The sequence below is a fragment of the Ambystoma mexicanum genome, chromosome 4p (genome assembly GCF_040938575.1).
Source record: "Ambystoma mexicanum isolate Mex_15411 chromosome 4p, UKY_AmexF1_1, whole genome shotgun sequence".
Taxonomy (NCBI): domain Eukaryota; kingdom Metazoa; phylum Chordata; class Amphibia; order Caudata; family Ambystomatidae; genus Ambystoma; species Ambystoma mexicanum.
The window spans coordinates 1,029,788,145-1,029,808,027 of NC_090927.1; positions in this window are offsets into that span (position 1 = coordinate 1,029,788,145).

Genomic DNA, 19,883 nt, shown 5'->3' on the forward strand with positions numbered 1-19,883 from the left:
CCCTATGGCCCAAAAATGGGAATGGGGAAGGGCAATGGTGGAAGGGGGAATTACCGCCCCGCCAACCTTGGAATGGGGCGGTAATTCCCCTTTCCGCCAAGGCGGTGCCGGTATTTTACCGGCATGAACCATGGCGCTATTAGCGCCATGGTTCTCCGCCATCCGTGTAATGAGGCCCATAGTAACGTTCTATCTGACTCTGAGGGGGACTAGTCTTTTCGAAGAACTCTTACACCATTTTTTTATTTTTTATTTAATGCATCTGCCAATTAAGCATTTTGCACAAATGATCACCACACTAAATATAAAATAAGAAGGAAAGAAATAAAAACAACAAACTACACTTTACATATAATAAAGGGGTCCCACCGCACACTGTATTGGCAAAAGGGCGAGGCTTGGGAGCGAGACTCAACTCCTGCTTCTGTTGCTCAGCCCGTGGCTCACAACCGCCGTCCTTGTCCATTGCCGGGCTTCACCGCTCCGGGGTCCCACCGCACATTGTATTGGCAAAGGGGCGGGGCTTGGGGGAGAGACTCTGCTTCCACTCCTGTTGCACAGCCCGCGGCTCACAAAAGCCATCGTTGTCGTTTGCTAAACTTCACTGCTCCGGGGTCCCACTGCACAATGTATTGGCAAAGGGGCGGGGCTTGGGAGCGAGAGCGTGGTCCCACCGGGCTGTTTGTAGAGGCGGGTTCTTGGGAGCCCTTCGCAGCCACTCACTTACCATCAGGACTGCACCCTGAGGAAGTGAACAAGTAAGCAGGGAGCTTGCCTTGGAAGTACTGTGTCCTCCCTCCCCATTCTACTTATTGAGCCCCCCGACGGCAAGTCCAAGCGATGTCCAAACAACGCCTGATCGAGTGTCTGCTTCTGCGGGTGTGGGGCGCTGCTGATTGAGTTGGGGTGGGAAGCGGGGGTTTTACTTAACGGGGGGATCTATATTCTGCTGCTACCTCACGAGGCTGTGAGGATGCCCAAATACGGGCTTCCTTGTGTACTATTTACTAGTTGCTACTCTGCTTTGGCCTAGGCATACTCTTGCGCAATGCAACAAGGCCTCCGGTAGCCCACAGGCCCCAGACACGAGAGTAACACTTTCGGATTGTGGGCTGGCCCAAGCAGCGTTTCTGTCCACCGTAGGAGTGCTCACAGTGGATCGTCTAGTGGAAAGTGGGGTGTATAGTGGAGGAGGGGGAGTTGGACTATGGATGCCCCCTTAGCCAATCGGGCGTGCCTCCCCATTTTCCTATCCTTACCCCAACTACGGGCTTAAGCAGATATAAAGTGCCCTAGGGCTGTGGTTTTTGCACAGCCCTTGATTGTACTTTTCTTTTTATCTATGAATTGTTGCCTTGTCCTTTAATGATATTTCAACAATACTTGTCGGTCTGTTTAACTATTTCTGTACCAAGGCCCTTTTGGGTTTAACAACCACAGGAGTATTCATTAATTATAGACACCTTTATCTTTGTTTCTGTGTGTAATTATATTTATTTTAACTATATTTTTCCCTCCTGAAATCATACCTTTAAATTACCTTCAATTTCAAACCAGTCATGCTGAAAAGAAAGGCAGAACTGAATCATCCCCTGGGGGAGGGAATAAGAGACGTTTTAAAATATTTAAACCTATTCAGGATGTTAACATCTTAATTTCTGAAAAAGAGGGCCTATTATTTGATATTGGGGATGGCCCCACTCCCTCCAAGGGTTAATGTAAGTGTGTGATTGGGAAACAGGATATGGGCATTTTGGAAATTGATCCCGAATGCCCCCCTTTATCGCGCATCCAGCCAGCAAGAGGTCCCCCCATAGTAAAGCCAATCCTATTATCAAGGGAAACTCACTGATTATGCTACTGAGAACATGCCAGGACAGCAGGAGGGCAAATCATTTAAGTTGGTTGCCGGGACTGCTGGCCCCGGCAAAGAGGCGGCCCCTGTGAATTGAAGTTGGTCCTGCGGTGGCACAACAAGGGTTCCAGTTAGCCAATGCAGAGTTAGAGATTCATTTGGCAAGTGCTGGCCTTCCCCTCGCTAAACTGAATCTAGAGGGGATAACTGTGAGAGGGTGGTAGAAGGGGTGCCATTAGGACTCAAAATAGTGGGGTAGAAGGGGTGTCATGAGGACTCAAAATAATGGGGTAGAAGGGGTGGAAATGTGCCCACTTCTATCTACAGCTAATAGGTTTTCACCATTGGCGTGTCAGGAGGCCAAAATTGATCTTGGTTTTAGGGGGATGGAGGGGAACAAGTCAGGGAGATGTCCGAAAGTCAGGGGGCCCCCAAAAATAGGCCCTTGCGCTGTAGAGGCCGGGCTTAAGTTGGCTGCCCCCATCTCTTTCCCTCACACCCTGCAAGAAGCGAACCCCAAGTATGGGGAAAATACTCAAATCCCTACCTAAGCCCCTCCCCCCCCCAGGGCCCTGCACCATAATAAGAAAGCTAGAAAAACGAGAGCAAAGAAGGTAATAGAGCCAGAGTAGATGCAAGAAGGGGAGGAGGTCATAGCCAACCCTGTGCAAGCGTTGCATGGTGCCATTGATGCACTGAAAGAGATGATATCAACAGTAAACAATCTTCTAATTATGCTATCATCAGAGTTGGCTAGATTCTCCGGATAAAGCTCCCAGGGGTGTACATCCTGCCGCCCCTTGCCGATCCGGAGTCGGGCTATAAGCCCAATTGACCCTTTGCTGCCAGCAAATGGGAAAAGGCTGGATCCTCAACCTACTGGAACTCACCCAGACTCACCCGACAATTAGCATCAAGAGGCCCAGGGATGGTGATGCTAGACAAACCTCCTTATGGAGTGGCAATGTATTGAGGTTCTTACAGTGTCCTTGGGGAATGCAAGGGGGCGGGGGTGCTGTGCGAAATGGGATGCCAAATCTGGAGGGTGTCGACTGACTTTCCCAGGTGGACATTGCAACTATGGATCGAAGCCTGCATTGAATATATCTACTCTCCTGGAACATCACAGGGATGACAAAACATCTAAGCGATAATGAGTGGCTAGAGTCTCTACAGCAATATGACATCTTGGCCTTTCTGGAGACCTGGGACACAGAGGTTGTTTCTATCCAGAGATATGAGATCTTTGAGGTGGCACCCACCCAAGGCCTAAGAGGGAGACCTTTAGGGGGCTGGTACTTGGTTTTAGGGCTGCCCTTAATTAGGGAGCCAGGCAGATAACCACGGGTTTGGAGGACCTATTATTGGTGGAACTGTCCCTACCCAATCCGGAAGTAGCTCTCCTCTTTAATGTTTATAACATGCTGCAATTGAGTACACTCAGAAACACATTATGGGCCCTTCGTGACACATTACATCGCCTGGGAACCTCAAATAAAGGGCCAACCTTTATAAAGATCCTTGGAGATTTTAATACCTCACTTGAACTTCCCAAGACTTTGGAAGGCCTGTGGGACGATGAGGACTAGGCTTCGGCTATCCCTGATGTAAGAGCAGTTCCATCTGGGAGACAGCACCAAGAAACCCTGGAAGTGGTTATAAATCGTCATAACCTAGGCCTGAGGTGCTGTAATGGGCCCCAACTGACCAACCAGCAAAGCTCACCCATTATGGCTCGAAGTGCTCATCTCAAATTGACTATGCTCTGATTTTGGGTAAGGACTGGCATTGGGTCGTAGGCTTTCAGGTCCTCCAATGCCTAGAAAGCGACCACAGACCAATTATGCTATCCCTTAAAAACCCTGCTGTAGTCTCCCAGAGGACGGCGGATCGAGGAACTGATATTGTATTTCACGGCCACGCACAACACTTGATTAAATGGGTACATTTCAATCTGGAATTAGTGGGTCTGACACTGTATGCTGAAGTCTTCTGACAAATTGAACTAATCTGCAACACAAACAACTCCCCCCAGGATATATGCTTGAGTTATTTTGTAATTCTGGAACTAACGGGGCACCAGTTATCTTCCCCAGTAACCCGAATGAGGCAAGGGTCCAAAAAGTGGGTTGCCTGGTTTGATAGGGAATATTCACTTGTAAAGAGGGCCTTGATTGCATGTATGAGAGGTGGGAATGCCCTGGACAGGGTTCTTCACCAGGCAATGGGAAGATCCTATAAGTCACTTATAGGTCCAAAAAAGGTCTGGTACATGCAGGAATGGTGGCTAGCCATCCAGGAGTGTGCCGAGGCGAAGGATGGTTTAGGCTTCTGGAGGCTGATCACTGATTCAGACCTAAAGGGTGACGTCACAGTGTCAGAAAGGATAAACCCTGCCAAGTGGTATACCCACTTTCAGAACCTGTATAGTGAACAACCCAGAGTGGTCCAGTGGCCCCTGCTGAGTCCCTCGTCTGTGGCCGCAATTTTGCGAATAGACTCTGTAAAGCAGTTAAACTTCACAGTGGGAGACGTGGCAAGGCCATTGCTGCATAGAAGGGTGGAAACTCCAGGGCCGGACAGGGCCCCTGTGGATTTTTCCAAAAGCGAAAAAACTGTTTGGGCAAAAGTACTCACAAGATTATTTAATGCAATCATTACCAACAATTGGGTCCCTGAATCGTGGACCTCAGCAGTGATAGTCCCTATATTTAAGAAGTTGGACAGGGCAGACCCTAGTAATTACCGACCCATTTCACTGCTGGATGCAACAGGAAAAACCTTTGCTAAAATGATTCTCCAGCATCTTGTAGCATGGGTTGAGGAAACAAAGCAGTTAAGCCACCTCCAGGCGGGCTTCCAAGCAGGAAAAAGCACTGTTGACCAATGTTTTAAATTCCATTTAATTATACAAAACCACCTCATGATTACCTAGACCAACCTTTATGGGGTCTACGTGGACCTGAAGGTTGCTTTCAACAATGTTCCTAGAGAGACCCTTTAGGCGGTCCTAAGGAGCAAAAATATTCTTGAAGAATGACTCTGTCCAATCCAACTTCTATATGAAAAGAACAGGGCAGTGGTGAGATGGGGTCTCGCGGTGAGGTGACTGACCATTTCAAGGTGGTCAGAGTAGTGCGTCAAGGATGTATCCTAGCACCTATACAATTTTTGTCTGTTTATTAATTCAATAACAGAGAGGCTTCAGCAGGAGAACGTGGACCCCCCAAGATGGGGAATGAACGCGTTCCAGGTCCTTGTTTTCCCGGATGACGCAGTTCTCCTCTCCACTTTCCCGATGGGCCTGCACCATTCCCTGGTAGCCATTGTATCTGAGTGCGTAAAACTGGGCTTGAAAATCAACACTTCAAAAACTAAGGCTAAGGTGATGGCCTTTTAATCTAAAGCGACTAGGCCAAAAAACCTGAATCTGCAGGTGAACGGTACCACCTTGGAACAGGTTGACTGGCATGATTACCTGGGGGTTCGGTTTTCCGGGGCGGGGCGTTGGGAAAACCAATTGTCCACTACAAACATCGTCTTGGAGAAAAACCAGCAGGCAGTTAAAGCCTATTATGCTAAACACCATAGGGCTGCACTGGGGCCAGCCCAGGGCCTATATCAGACGCAGGCCAAGGCATTAGCCATTTAGGGAGCCGAGGTTGGGGGTATGAGGATGCATCAGCCATGACAACTACAGAAAACAAGTTCCTAAAGGCAATCCTACTCCTCCCACAGAGTACCCCCACTGGTACTGCCCGTATGGAGTGCAACCTGTTGGGGTACTCCCTGCACCTTAACCACAATGATGCTGCAACCTCACTCCTCTGAGAAATCTGGATTGGCTCGACTTTGCCTCCTCCAGAACTATGGGTTAGTTCCCTCCTTATGGATTCACTCTTACCGCCTTTGACTATCACTCTTCTTTCCGCTTGTTACTCCCATGTTGTCACCCTGATGCGCGGTGCTTCCTAAAACCCTTTGCTAACATCTGATTCCAAAATTGAAAAGTCAAATCATGCTGTTTTTGCTTTGTGCTAAAACGTCAAATCTTGCTGTTTTTGCTTTGTGCTAAAAAGTCAAATCTTGCTGCCCATTGCGAAATTCTCTGTATTTTGCTTGTCTACTGTTGCTTCTCTGTAACTTGCCAGCCCAGTGACCTCACCACTCTCTTTTGTCCCACACCTAACTGCCATTTGGCCACCCCCCCCCAGTATCTCCATCGTCTCCTCGCTTCCACCCCCATGGCGCTTTCTGCTTCTCCTATCTTTTCTAACTGCTTCTCCATTGACTATCCTTCCCTTCTCACTAAGTCTGGTAGGAAGATGTTCAAAAAGGATATCTTGGCCCTAATCCGGGTCTTCCTGTCGCTGAGACCTACTCCAATGCTTCCTCTAGACAGACCCTCACCGACATCTTCTTTGTCGTTCCTTCGCCAGATCTATGGACTCCTCATATGGTCTCTGTGCTCTGCCCTATCTCCTCCTCTCCCATTAATGGAGGCACTCGCTGGGAAGTTCTCATGGCTTCCTTCGACTCCTCTAAAGTCATTATTAATGTCTACCTAAATGTCACTTTCATGGTCCAAGGCCCTCAGGCCAATCTCCTCTTCTTTGATAGGCGCTTAGCTCGCCTCATCAATTTCCTCTCATCTCCTGCTTTACCCTCCTCTCCCCCCTTGGCTACCTTGCCCTCTCTCTCCTCCTCTGCCCCTCCTAGGGCTCTTTCTCCTGCACAGGGCATTCCTCTGGTCTGTAACCCTCGCCGGAAGGTCTTAAAGGCTGGCAACCTTCTTCATATTGCCACTCTCAACTCTCGCTCTGCTGTCAAACACTCCTCTGACATCTGCCACCTCCTTGAAGAACTACACCTTGATGTCCTTGGTCTTACTGAGACATGGTTCACGGCCAGCTCTGTTACGAGCTTTGACACTCTCTTCCCTGATGGCTAAAGATCCTCTCAGCACCCAGATCCTCCCAGTCCAGTGGGGGTAGCCCTGATCTTTCCTGAGTGGATTCCTGCCTCTATCATTCACACTCAGACCTACTCCTCTTTTGAATGCCTTGTCTGTAGGCTTTCTCTCTCGCCTACCCATTGACTTACTGTGGCTACCATCTACCAGCCTCCTGGTCAAATCACCTAATTTCTGTCTGAGTGGGCGACCTCCCCTCCTCCCTTCTGGCCTATACCACTCAACTCCTCCTCCTCGGTGACCTCAATATACATTTAGACTCTCCTTGCTCCTCCTCTGTACTCTTCCGTGACCTCTGCGACTCCCTCTCCCTGTCCATCCTCCCCTCTGGCCCGACTCACTCTGCAGGGCTTACACTCTATGTCTTGATCTCCTCTGACCTCCCCCTCTCCATCCCTCTGACCACTCCTCTCTCCTGGAGCGATCACTCCCTCCTCTCCTCCCATCTCTCCCTCTCTTCCTCCCAAGCCAAGCCTACCCCAACACTGCCACCTACCTTCTCGGACATCCGGCCCATGAAGCATGTGTCAGTTGAGGCTTTTGCCGCCACTTTCTCTCTCACCCCCCCCCCCTCCGCCTTTGGTTGTCTTAAATCCTGACACAGCCCTGTCTCTGCTCTACTCTTCAATTTCTGATACTCTTGATGCTCTTGCCTCTGTCACGAGGATCCGTTTGAAGTCCAAAGCCAAATGCAATTCCTGGTATAACTCTGACCTAGCTACATTTACATGTAATTATAGGGCGGCTGAGAGGAAATGAAGGACTTCCTGTTCATCCTCTGACAAACTGGTCTGTCGTCTGCTGCAAAGGAAATACCGACTCTCTCTCCTCACGAAGAAGAGAGTCCACATTCAAGCTTGTGTCTCTGCGGCATCTAACAACTCGGCCAAACTCTTTAAAATCTGCAAGGAGCTGGCCAACCCTGCTGCAGTCTCTACTCCTCCTGTTGCCTCCCAGGCTCTTTGCAATGCCCTAGCCTCTCACTTCATTTAAAAAACCCAGGACATCCTGTCCACCCTCTCCACCCACACCCCGCCTCTCCCCTCTCCATCTGTGCTTGCTGACCCTCCTTTAGCCACCCCCCCACCATCGTTCTCGTCCTTTCCTCTTTTTTCCCCTAACAAGGTCGCTAGACAAATCCGATCTATGAAAGCCTCGTCAGAACAGATTAATCCCTGTTCCTCTAAAACCATCAAGGACCACATTGACACCCTCGCTGTGGCCCTTGCTGATTTTTGCAACCACTCCTTTGCCTCAGGATCCTTCCTTTCCCCTCTAAAGCACTCCCTTGTGCATCCTCTTCTCAAGAAACCCACAGCTGATCCTTCTTGTCCAGCTAACTATCGCCCAATTTCCATTACTCCCTTTCTGGGCAAACTCCTGGAAAAGTTGGCCATCTCTCAGCTTAACCTTCATTCCAATTCTGTTGGCTGTCTCCATGACCACCAGTCTGGCTTCAGAGCTCCTAGAAGCATGGAAACTGCTCTCCTGAACATCCGTGAAGATCTGCTCTCCAACCTTGACTCTAACATTCCCTCTGTCTTCATCCTCCTCGATCTCTCTTCTGCCTTCGACACGGTCAACCATACCATCCTGCTCAACCGTCTCTGTGAAAACCTGGGTATCACTGATCAGGCTCTGGCCTGGCTGACCTCTTTCCCCTCAGATCGAACCTCCCAGGTCCAACTTGGGTCTTTCCTTTCATCTATCTTCCTCTCTAACTGTGGTGTTGCCCAGGGGTCTAACCTCTTGCCCTGGCTTTTCAACCAATACCTGGCAACTCTTGGCCACTGCATTGCCACTTACTGCTCATATTTCCAGTGCTACGCTCACGACACTCAACTCATTTTCAGGCTGCCCTCTGCCACCTCCTCTCCCTCTCTCATCTCTGATTGCCTAACTGCCATTCAAGATTGGTGTGCCGCCAATGATCTTTGTCTGAATGCCAGCAAGACGGAGATCCTCCTCATTGGCACACCTTCACCATCCTTTCCCCTCACTCTCTGGATGGCCTCCCTTGGCTCTCCTCCTACCCCCACCTGCGAGGCTAAGAACCTCGGGGTCATCTTTGACTCCACCCTTTCCTTCTCCGCCCACATCTCGGAAGTTTCTAAAAAGTCAAATTTCCTACTGCACCTCCTCAGAGGTACTCTGCCTTTCCTCTCCTTCCCCCAGAAGCTCATGGTATCCCAAGCTCTGGTTCTCTCTAGGTTGGACTATTGTAACAGCCTTTTTCAAAATCTACATGCCTCTACTCTCCGCCCTCTGCAACTAATCCAGAACAGGACTGCAAGACTTGGGATCGTATCTCTCCAGCTCTCAAATCTCTCCATTGGCTCCCAGTGGATGCAAGGATTAAATTCATAACCCTCTGCATTGTCCACAAAGCTTTCTGGGGCCTGGATCCAAAATACCTTCAGATATCCCTCCGCAAATACCTCCCTTCTCGAGCTCTTCACTCCTCTACCTCCAACTCCCTCAGGGTCAGTCGTTTTTCAAAGAAACGAGCTGGGGGTAGATCTCTGTCTTCGGCTGGGGCCTCCCTCTGGAACAGCCTCCCTGCCACTCTTAAACTTGAGGAGAACCATTTCCGGTTCCGGAAGCACCTCAAGACCTTCCTCGTTTCTTCTGCCTTCGCTCCCCCTCTCCTCTGCTGCTGATCTGTTCTCTCTTGGCACAGTGCACCTTTCCACCCTCTGTCCTCCGGGCCCAGGTACCTTGTCACCCCGCCACACTCCTGCACTGCCTCCGGGCCACCCCTTGCACTGGGGTCTGTATCTGTACCCATACAGCCCTCCATTTTCTTCTTGCACTTATCAGACCTACCCTGTCTGCTGCATTAAACCTAGCACTTGCAAATTGCTGGCTGCACTACCACTGTTTGTTGCCTTTATTATTTTTTTATTGTTATTTATCTGTTTCTCCTCTGCTTCACACTTTCCACTTCTCCCCCCTACCATGCAATTTTCCCCTCCTCTTCTCCCATGCACTTGCGCGTTCTCAATGTCACTTAGCCTAGTAAGATCGCTGCTTTGTTCTCCCCTGTTCCCCTCCCTTGCCTGGTCCCGCTTTGAAACACTTGTGTACGAGCGCGATAGAAATAAAATATCAATATCAATAACCTCCCTCTAATAGATGTGGAAATATCCATCAGGCCTGTTTACTACTGGGTAAGGATCTGGGGTATTCTCGATTTAGAGGCATATCGCCTGACACTGGAGCATGTCCTATCGCTGAGGAGTTGGCAGAAGATTCCCTGGCTGACCCATGTAAGAAACTGGCTGTCCAGCTGAGTCTTTCTGCCAATTGGCAGAACCCCCGACAGATCGACCGTAACCCTAAAACGACATTGAAAAAAGCCTTTGCCAGGTAAAAAGAGCTAAGGGCGAGGTTGGTAACACTTGCCCTGGCCACAGGCCCGGCTTACCTAACAAAGAGTCACAGGGATTGGAGAGCTATTTGAACATTATTAAACCGGCTTATGCAAAGGCATTGTACATGAGACTACGCCTAGGATCCTTGCCTTTGCAAGACAACACAAAAAATTGGGCAGGATCTTTTAGTAATGTTTGTCCGAAGTGTGAAAATGCGGATGAAACGACGGGGCATTTTTTACAATTTTGTGACGAATTGAAAGATTTTAGAATCACCTATTTGAAACTCCTTTTTAGATCGCATGGGGTCTCCACCTTTAGTGGCGCTATCTACCTTTGTAAGAACTCCATGGCGGCATATTTTGTTGCCAAATATATTCATAGATCCTGGCTGAGATGGAACAAGGCTCTAGGGCAAACCCCCTGAACCTGTGAAAATTAATTACACCATAAGTATATGCTTATTTTTAATGGATGATTCTCGCATTGTACATCCTGACAGCAGGTGATTTGTTTTAGCAATACATTTTTTATTGTTGCTTACTGTGGTTTTTATCTTAGTAACATATTTTTTTCTAATACTGTTTTAACATAGTTCGTCTTTTATTCTGTATCTTGTTTATTGGTGAAATGTAATCATACTGTTGTGTCTCTACCGATATGGCTTATGCCGAATAAAGGTATCAAACAACAACATATGAAATAAAGAGTATTAAAAATCATCCAGCAGTTCATGTACTATCAATTAGTATATATACTAATAATACCTATTCAAATTAGGTTATTGCAGTTAATAAAAGCTATCATTCAAATTCATGTCACTGGGACCTTTAGTCCCTGTTTTCTGCCTCAATACCCTTATACGCAATTAGCCATGGCAATTATTTGCCTTTTGGGGGTTTCAAATCCTTTCTGTAGCTCTGCGTTAATAGTGTGCCTTGTATACTCTTTCAGACATCATTGCAGCTGCAGTAATCACAAGGTCTCTGTAGCCACAATCATAGACCAAACCTGGTCAGTAACAATACTGCCTGGCCGTGTACAGAAACATGATGAAGGGCCTCATCATGAGTTGGGCCTTAGCCCTTAAATGCGGGGATAACGCTATTACTGCTGCATTTAAGGCTTGGCCCAATCATGAGTGGGGTGGTATGTGGAAGATTTACCTCCAACCTTTTGCTATAGGTAATGGACTTCATCATGAGTTGGGTTTTAGCTCTTAAATGCGGCGGTAACGCTATCAACTCTGCATTTAAGGGTTTGCTCAATCATGAGTCGGTGATAAGTGGGAGTTTTACCTCCAGCTTTTTGCTTGAGGTAAAAATGTCCCCTTACTGCCCATTTTCGGCTGTGTTCAGTGCTATTACTGCCGGCTCAATTAAAACTGGCGGTAAGTGCACCCCTAAACCCATTGGGTCCAATGGACCCAATTGAGAATGGGAACTTACCTCTGTACCGCTTCTCGTGATCCAGCGCTAATAGGTTCCCATATAGTATTTGATCTACATCATGTGCCTGTGTCAATTTTTGTCTGTTGCACTTCAATGACACAACCTTTATCTCTTTGTGTGGATATGTGTGAGCCCTTCATTTCTAGCCTGGGTGTAGCACTCTCCTCAGGAGATTGTAACCCTTTGTCTAAGGTGCTGCACCTAAGCTGTTTGGTTTTGCCAGCATGGTTCAGAGAATTATCTCCCTTGGCATTCACAGATGTCACACTCTTAATTATATTTGGGATGCTGCCAATGGAGATGCATTCTTGGGTGCTTCAGCGGGAGCTTGTTTTTTATGGCAGGGTGGTTGTTTACTTTTGTTCTTTTTTTTCTATGTTTCTGTGTCCTTTTCGGGTCACTTTTGGCTAACAAAGCACTAGCTGTAGAAGATGTTATAGTTGGCTGTTCCTGCATAATCCTCTCTTGTTTAATATCCACAAATGACATAGAATGATTAGAGATTGACGAGGGAGTGTTCCTTGTTTGAGGCTAACGAGGATTGCAACGTTTTTTTCTTCATTTTCATTGTTTCCAGGAGTAGCAAATTCCTTAAAAACACCCCTCACTCGCGGAGCAACGCGGAGTGACAAGGCAGTGTTCCTTGTGTTCCGTGGGTGATGTGGGAGCGAGCTCAAGTGAACTTTATCTTCCCCCTTCGAGAATGGAAACTAGACAGCAGTTCTGCGTACTCTCTAAGCTGACCAGTTGTGAATCTGGCCCGGGGCGGACTTCAAAGAAGTCCACATCAAGATCCCAAGTAAGTGACAGCGAAACTAAGCTGTCAGAGGTTTTCCTGTCTGATGAAGGTGGGGGTGTAGGTGGTATGGTAAGAAGCGAACAAACTGAACATGCAGTGAAAAAAATGAAAAAAGCGCAGTGTCCATGCACAAAGGAAAAGGGTTTGCCACATGTGGCGCTGAATTGTGTGGCCCCAGACAATACGTTCGTTCACCTGCAACTAGTCCCTCCGACCACTGTGCCCCCCCCAGCCCACTCCTGATCTTTGACTGCTTTGCCCATCCTAGAAGGTCCAGGAACATTCCTGCTAATACATTCCCCTGCACTCTTGCGCGAGGAGTCCACCACACAGCCAACTTCTTGCTTAAGAGCAGGCGCCGGGGTGGTTACTCATGGAGGTGACCCGTCGGATTTAGCAAGTGCTCTCCAGGATGGTGACCAGAACGAGCGCGAAGTGCTTAGCCTTCCGGCCTATAGTCTTCAATCTGTAGCCTGTAGTGGTCTGAAGGGCTGGGGCGTTGCACCCCCCGACTTATCTCGCTGTCTCCCTCTCTCAATAACCTGCAGAAATCGTCCTGTTTTCCTTTGCCTGCTGGTCCAGAAGTGGCGTGTACCTTGCTACCATGCAGGCCTTTTTGAAGAGAAATTTGGGAACTGTGAGAAGAATCAACAAGAACCTGTATTGGAAGCCTCCCATGCCACCCATGATAGTCAAGTGAAAATACCTGAGTTTTCAAACAAAATATATGTGAGTAACGTTGAGATGAGTGACCTGCTTTTCGACCATCCAGACCTTGACCCAGGGTCATGGCGAGAACAAGATCTCTCTACAACCAACGAGAGGAGGAATTCAGTGGCTGTTGCAGATCATTTGTTTAAAGATCTGATAGAAATGACTGAGAAAGTGAATACACGCAATGAAGAAGTGACAGCCCGGAAACAGTCCATGGAAAAGAGCAATGAGCTAGCAACCTGGCCTTGCCGGAGATGCCCAAAAAATATATGTGCAGTGAATTTGGCGTTAATGTGCCTTTGATAAATGATGAATGTGTGAATAACTGCATGCCCTCTGAAAGAGCGCGTGTGGCCAAAAGAAGAAGTGTGGATTCAACTACTACGATAAGATCTCGATGCTCCCAAAAAAGAAGCTCTGTGAGAGAGGACCTCGGCCATAATAGAGCTTAAAGATCAAGACCAAGGAAACAAAGACCTAAGTCTTGGAATTCTGACTCAGAATCAACATCAGAGATTTCCTCCTCAGTCGAAATGTTGTCTGTTCCCTCTTGCTATCAAAGAAACTATAGATCCATAAGATCCTTCAACAATTCAAAACAAAGATCTATTAATAAAGACTTGACCGAAAACAAATTCATCCAAGAAGTGACCGAAACCATAATGAATGGACTAAGGCCGAATTTGCTGTCAGCAACTGCCATTGTCATAACACCCTTGGCTAAAATCTATGAACAATTTAACGAGAACTATAGGGACCAAAACACCCTCATTGCTCTTCTCAATACAAAAATGGTTAACCTGGAGATGATTTTTCAAGAATTGAAAACGCAACTCCAAAAAGATAAACACAAAGATGAGCTGACAGCCGATGTCCTGAAAGATGCCCTAAGAAGTACAGGTGAAGAAAAAAAAACTGCTAGCGGAGGTTGCCAAGGAAGCCCTATCGATCTTGAAAAAATACCATAATGGAAGCGAGTAATTCTGATCCGAAAATAGACGTAAGCAAAAACCCTGACTCACAACATGGAAAAGAAGATACAAGCGGTGCTCTCCTATCCTTTAAAAATAACATCCAAATTGTTGCGAAGAGGGTTGAGAGGAGACAAGACGGGATGCTGGGTCATGCAGCGAGCAGTCTATGGTCCAACAATGATGATACCAATAGGGTTCCACAAGTGATAGGCACTAAAGTATCCACAGTGGATACAGCTGTACCATCTACGTCTAGGGATGCTGAAGGAACGTCATTTGACACTCTGAACCCGAAAGACAAGCCAGACGTGGCTGTTGAGAACGATAATGGACAGGTGCCCACCCTCCCTACGAAGGACACTGACCTTGAGTCAATAGATCTGTCCCCTACGAGAAAGACAGCTGAACCTAAAGTGAATGAACCTCTACTAGATGCTATAAAGGAAAGCTATGCCATCTTTGAAAAAGACAAAAAACATCTGAACCCATAAACAGCCAGAAAGGTTTGAAAAAACTAAAAGAATCTTTAAAAAAGAAGAAAAAAAACAAAGAACATGATTAAATCAAAGAACCCCAATGCGAAAAACTCCTGTAAATTTTTAAGGAACCTGAAAGGCCTGAATGTCACTATTGAAACCGCCAGTTCTAACCTACCTCAAAAAATCTTACAGTAGTAAAAAAGCCCATGGAACAGGAAATGGCTAAAAAGGGCGATCTAGGTAATCAAAATAATCCGTCCCTGGAAGAAAGATCGGATGCCACGATAATGGAAGAGCTACTAAACATGTCAACATATGAAATAAATGATGACGATGATGAAAGTATGCAAGCCATCGAAAATGAAGAAGAGATCAGAACATCACCATCTGACTCTGAAGATGAGGAAGTTTTAGCTCCCCCGAAAGAATCTTTACATGGTGATGCTAAACTAATGAAGAAAACAGTGGCCAAATTCTCACCTGATTAAAAGAAGATAAGAGATGATGATATTGATGTCGGAAAGTTAAAGATCTGTGACGAATTTATAACAATGGAAGACAAGAGAGTGAGGGCCTCAGGAAAACCGAAGTACGAAGAAACAAGAGCAGAGCATAATAAAGATGGTGAGGAAAGAAACAAACAGATTGAAACAAAAAAACATCACTATATTCCTGTGGAACCTGTACAAAATAGCAAAAGAGGACAGGTTACGAATATTGAAAGGCAGATGAGACATGGAGGGCTGATAAAAGAGTAAACAAAATGACTAAAGTTGTTAGCAAAAAACCTGATCATGGAGAGACAACATTGAGGCTGCTGCTTGAGAGACCTGTTCCAAAAGAAGACGGTTTGATTTTAAACCGATATAATGTGATGCAGCTTTTGAATCATTTGCCTTCTATGAGGTCCATATGATCCAATGACATCAAGACTGTTGAATTCATTGCTGAATCCATCTTGGACCGAGTAGTTTTACACATCCATTCAACGATTGTTACGATCTCATAATACAGAACAGTGAAAACCTATTTTTCCTTGGTTTTATTATAAAAGAGATCAAAACGAAAGGCATTGTTGAAAGAAGTCTGGCATGCAAAACTGACGAAGATGGTGTTTCCCACTGCAGATCTCATGCTCCTGCTTAGGCTTTTAAAAAAACATTTGAAAATAACATCTAAGAAATGGAAGATGTTATGGAGATAGTGATGACAAAAAAACATTCAAAATCACCATTGTGACCCAAGATTGCGAAAAAAATGTAAAGAAAATGAACGAAGAACCTGTTCTAAGGGGCGTGACTGATGACAGTTGGGGATGGGTTGCTGGTGCCCTACATGCTAAAAAAGAAAGCTAACCCAGTGAAGCAAGCCCTGTAGTAACCAACTCCTTGGGCTTGTGGAACACACATGGCTTTTCTCACCTAACTCATAAATCAAACAAATTGCTTGAGTCACTTGACATAATCTGCCTCCAAGAAACTTGGTTGGGAGTGCTGCCCCTTGTGGATTCGATCTAGCCTTTAATCCGGCTTTTTGTCAAGGGCGAGGTTGCCCGATGTCTGGCATGCTCACCATGGTGAAAAGAAAAAGTGGCTTGCAAATTACCAGCTATAGCAATCCATCTGCTTATGTCCAAGTGACTACCGTCACTAAGAGTGGAAACACGGAAAATTCTAACACCCGGATTCACGTGATAAATATATACTGGCAACATAAAGCGGTTGGAGAGCTGGAGTTTTTAGATCATTTATGCAACCTTGTGGATAACATATCAGAAAAAGAGGACAACGCAGCCATCATAATGTGTAGAGACTTCAACATTGATCTTTTAACGAGAGATAAGTTGCAACAAAAGGACAAACAAAATGATAACCTGAGAAAAACCATAGTAGAACAACTTGACGTCAGAAGTATGCACATACTAAATGGAAAGACGTCAGGAGATATAGCCGCACATGTGACCTGGGAAAGTGATAACCAAAAATCAATCCTGGATTATCTTGTTACTTCAAAAAGCCTGACGATGAACATCAATGAGGTCATTAAAACAGACCTAAGTGATCACAATTTATTAACAATCACCTTTAAAACAGAACTCACAAAAGAAAGAATGAAATGGAATCAAATGATTCAAGTGGAGCAAGGCAGAAATCGGCTGCAAATGAACAGGACAAAGATAGTAAATCTTATAGCCTCATTAGATATATCAAAATCTGATAATGATCGCACGTTGATCGAATACGATGCCCTTCTTCAAATATATAAAACCCAAAACCAACAAAATACGAAAGGTTTGGTGAAGAAGCACGTATATGATCTGGAAGTGGTCAGAAAAAAAGGATCCTACGAAAACAGTTGAGAACTTTGGAAGATTCTTTTTTGAAAAGGGCCGCGAAAGATAAAGAAAAAAAGAAAAGAAAAATGCAGTACAAAAACTGGATCAAGTGGTATAGAGCAGTATTCGAACAATATGATGTTGAAGCCATGATGTCATGCCTAGCACAAAAAAATGACATTTTTAGGCTGCAATCAACGAGCTGGATAGACCGCAGAATGTGAGCCTATGCAATATGGTAACTGAAGACTTGTGGACTGCACATAATACTACGCTCTTTCAGAAATTGGAGCCTACTTATGGCCTCACCGAGAAGAAAAACTTCTCATGGAACATCACCATGGAGAGAGATGACATTTACAGTAACATTAAGAAATTAAGTGCCTCTCGCGTTCCTGGACCAGATGGCTTGACCAACTACACCCTAAAGCAAAACCCAGAAGAGTGGGCTGACTTTTGTTACAAGCTCTTTAGGATGATATTAAAAGAAGGAAGAATACCAGAGACCTGGAAAAGAGCCATAATCGTCCCCATTTTCAAGAAGGGTTCGAGATTAGACAAAGTGGGGAAGCTTTTCGCAACACAGTTGCTGATCAATTGACAACTTGGATCAAGCATGCCGGTGTGGCGGACGCGAGGCAAACTGGCTTCCTCAAAGGCGTGGGCTGTAGTCTTAACCTGTTCATTTTGAACATCTTGAAAATGGAATCGATTAAAAAAAAAAAAAAAAAATCTATTTATGCCGCTTTCATTGACTTGGCTCATGCCTTCGACAGCTGCTGTGGACCAAAATGACTAAAAAAGGTTTGCCAACTAGTCTGCTCTACAGGCTCTTTATTCGGGGACATCTATTCAAGTTTGTTTAAATCAGAGCGGACACATAACGAACCTGATAAGAGCCACGTGCAGCGTCAAACAGGGTTGTCCCTTGGGAGCCACGCTTTCCAACTTCTTTTTCTCAGATGTTGGCGAAGCTCTTTAGAGTGTGAATTCATATGCTCCAAAGATTAATGGAGAGCATACAAACATGATCATATACGCAGACAACATCGCGATATTCGGTCTAACACCCATTGGCCTGCAGAGAAAGATCACAGCTCTTAAGGATTATATTGAAAAAAATAAACTTGAGATCAACATAAAAAAAAAAACAGAGATCCTGATTCTAAAGAGCCTGCAGGGAGCCAATAAGCAAAAAACTAGCCAAAATGTTCAATGGAGGTTAGGCAATGATGCCCTGAAAGTGGTCACAGAGGCAAAATACCTGGGCATTACAAAAAGAACAAGTATTAATGATGAACCTATGGTAAAGAAGCTGGTTTCAAAAATGCAAACAATTTGCCGCGCAAGCTGCTAAACGTCATGTGAAATACGGAAAATGTTCAATGCTTCCACACGTACGCTTTAAATGGAATAAAATCATACTGGCTATGGAGTCGAGACTCTATTTGGGTGTGACCACGAATTGTGGTCAAGATGTGAAAATGTGATATGGCGAAGAATACTCCAACTGCCCAACGGCTTTCCAACTGCCTATATGAGGTATGATATGAGTCTGTCGTCTATTAATGTGATCGTCATATGGAATTCGCTAACCCTATATAGAAAAGCATCTGGAGCTGATAACATCGCCCAATTTCGCATACTAAAAAGAAAAGATAAACCATAAAGCAAAGGGCTTTAGGCCTTTGGAGATCTTCCTGTGAGACAATCCTAAAGCAGTTAAATATAGATAAATCAATCCTTCTACAGAACCCAAATTTGGTGAAAAAAACCTACTTCAACAGGATTGGATTGACACCTGTGATAAGAGAATGCAATATACAAGAATAATCCACCCGAAGCAAAAAAACTGAATGTACTGCCTAGCTACTTGACTCAATTCCCATGCAAAAGGAGGAGATTAACTTTCCTTAAATTTAGACTAGATGCATGGGTAACGAAATAAACCTCGTACCAAAGGAAGCAGAGCTGCGTGTCAGATCAATTGTGCAGTTTCTGTCATGGTGCAGAGGAATCTTTGAAACATCTAATCTTGTATTGCCCAAATATGAGAGATGCGAAAATGAGATTCTTGGGGCAAGAAATTGACAAATGTACCACGTGTATCACTGAGGAATGGTGGAGCTTGATGCACATTGGTGAAAATAACAAACTGATATTTGCATTGACTCCCTTTGTAGAGATAATAGCTGAAAGTCTTAAAAGGAGAGGTGATCTTATAAATGATGAATCGAATGAACTATTATAGTTCGGTCCTTAGAAAATGGACCTTTTACGGAACATCATTTATGAAGTAGTTGTTTTACTTTTATGTAAGATTTATATGTTTTAAGTTTAATGCAAAATGATTTTCATCAATTTATATGGAATTATTGACACACAGCTTTTCCGCCATTTTTTAAAGGTTTGTAATAAACCAAATTTTAAAATTTTTAAAAAAGGGATTGAGATCGAGGTATTTAGCATATTTGGCTCAGATAGTGAATCTTCACATTCATCTTCTGTCAGAACCTCCTCTACTATTTCTCCTGTCTGCCCCCTCTGGACTACACTGTTCATCAGTATCACATCCACTACCATAGCCAGAATCCTCTTTATTGCTCTCTGTTCATTGGCCAATGTAGAGCATAGGCCAAACATTGCATCCATTGCAACATAAATTGTATTCAGGCTTGGCATAAAGGTAGAGTAATTAAAATGAACATAATATTTGGTGGTGTTTTTTGACGTATCCAGGCTCGAGTCTGCCACAGTAATCGATTGCAAATTCACTATTTTATCAAGATTAGGTTTTCCAGACGAATTAGTAGGAGGAAGTGACGCAGGAACATCAGTATTGGGAGCATTTCCTAATAAAGATACATGTCTTAAATTCAAACACATGTTTAACAAAGAGTTATTATTGTCAATGTTGGCCATCAAATTAG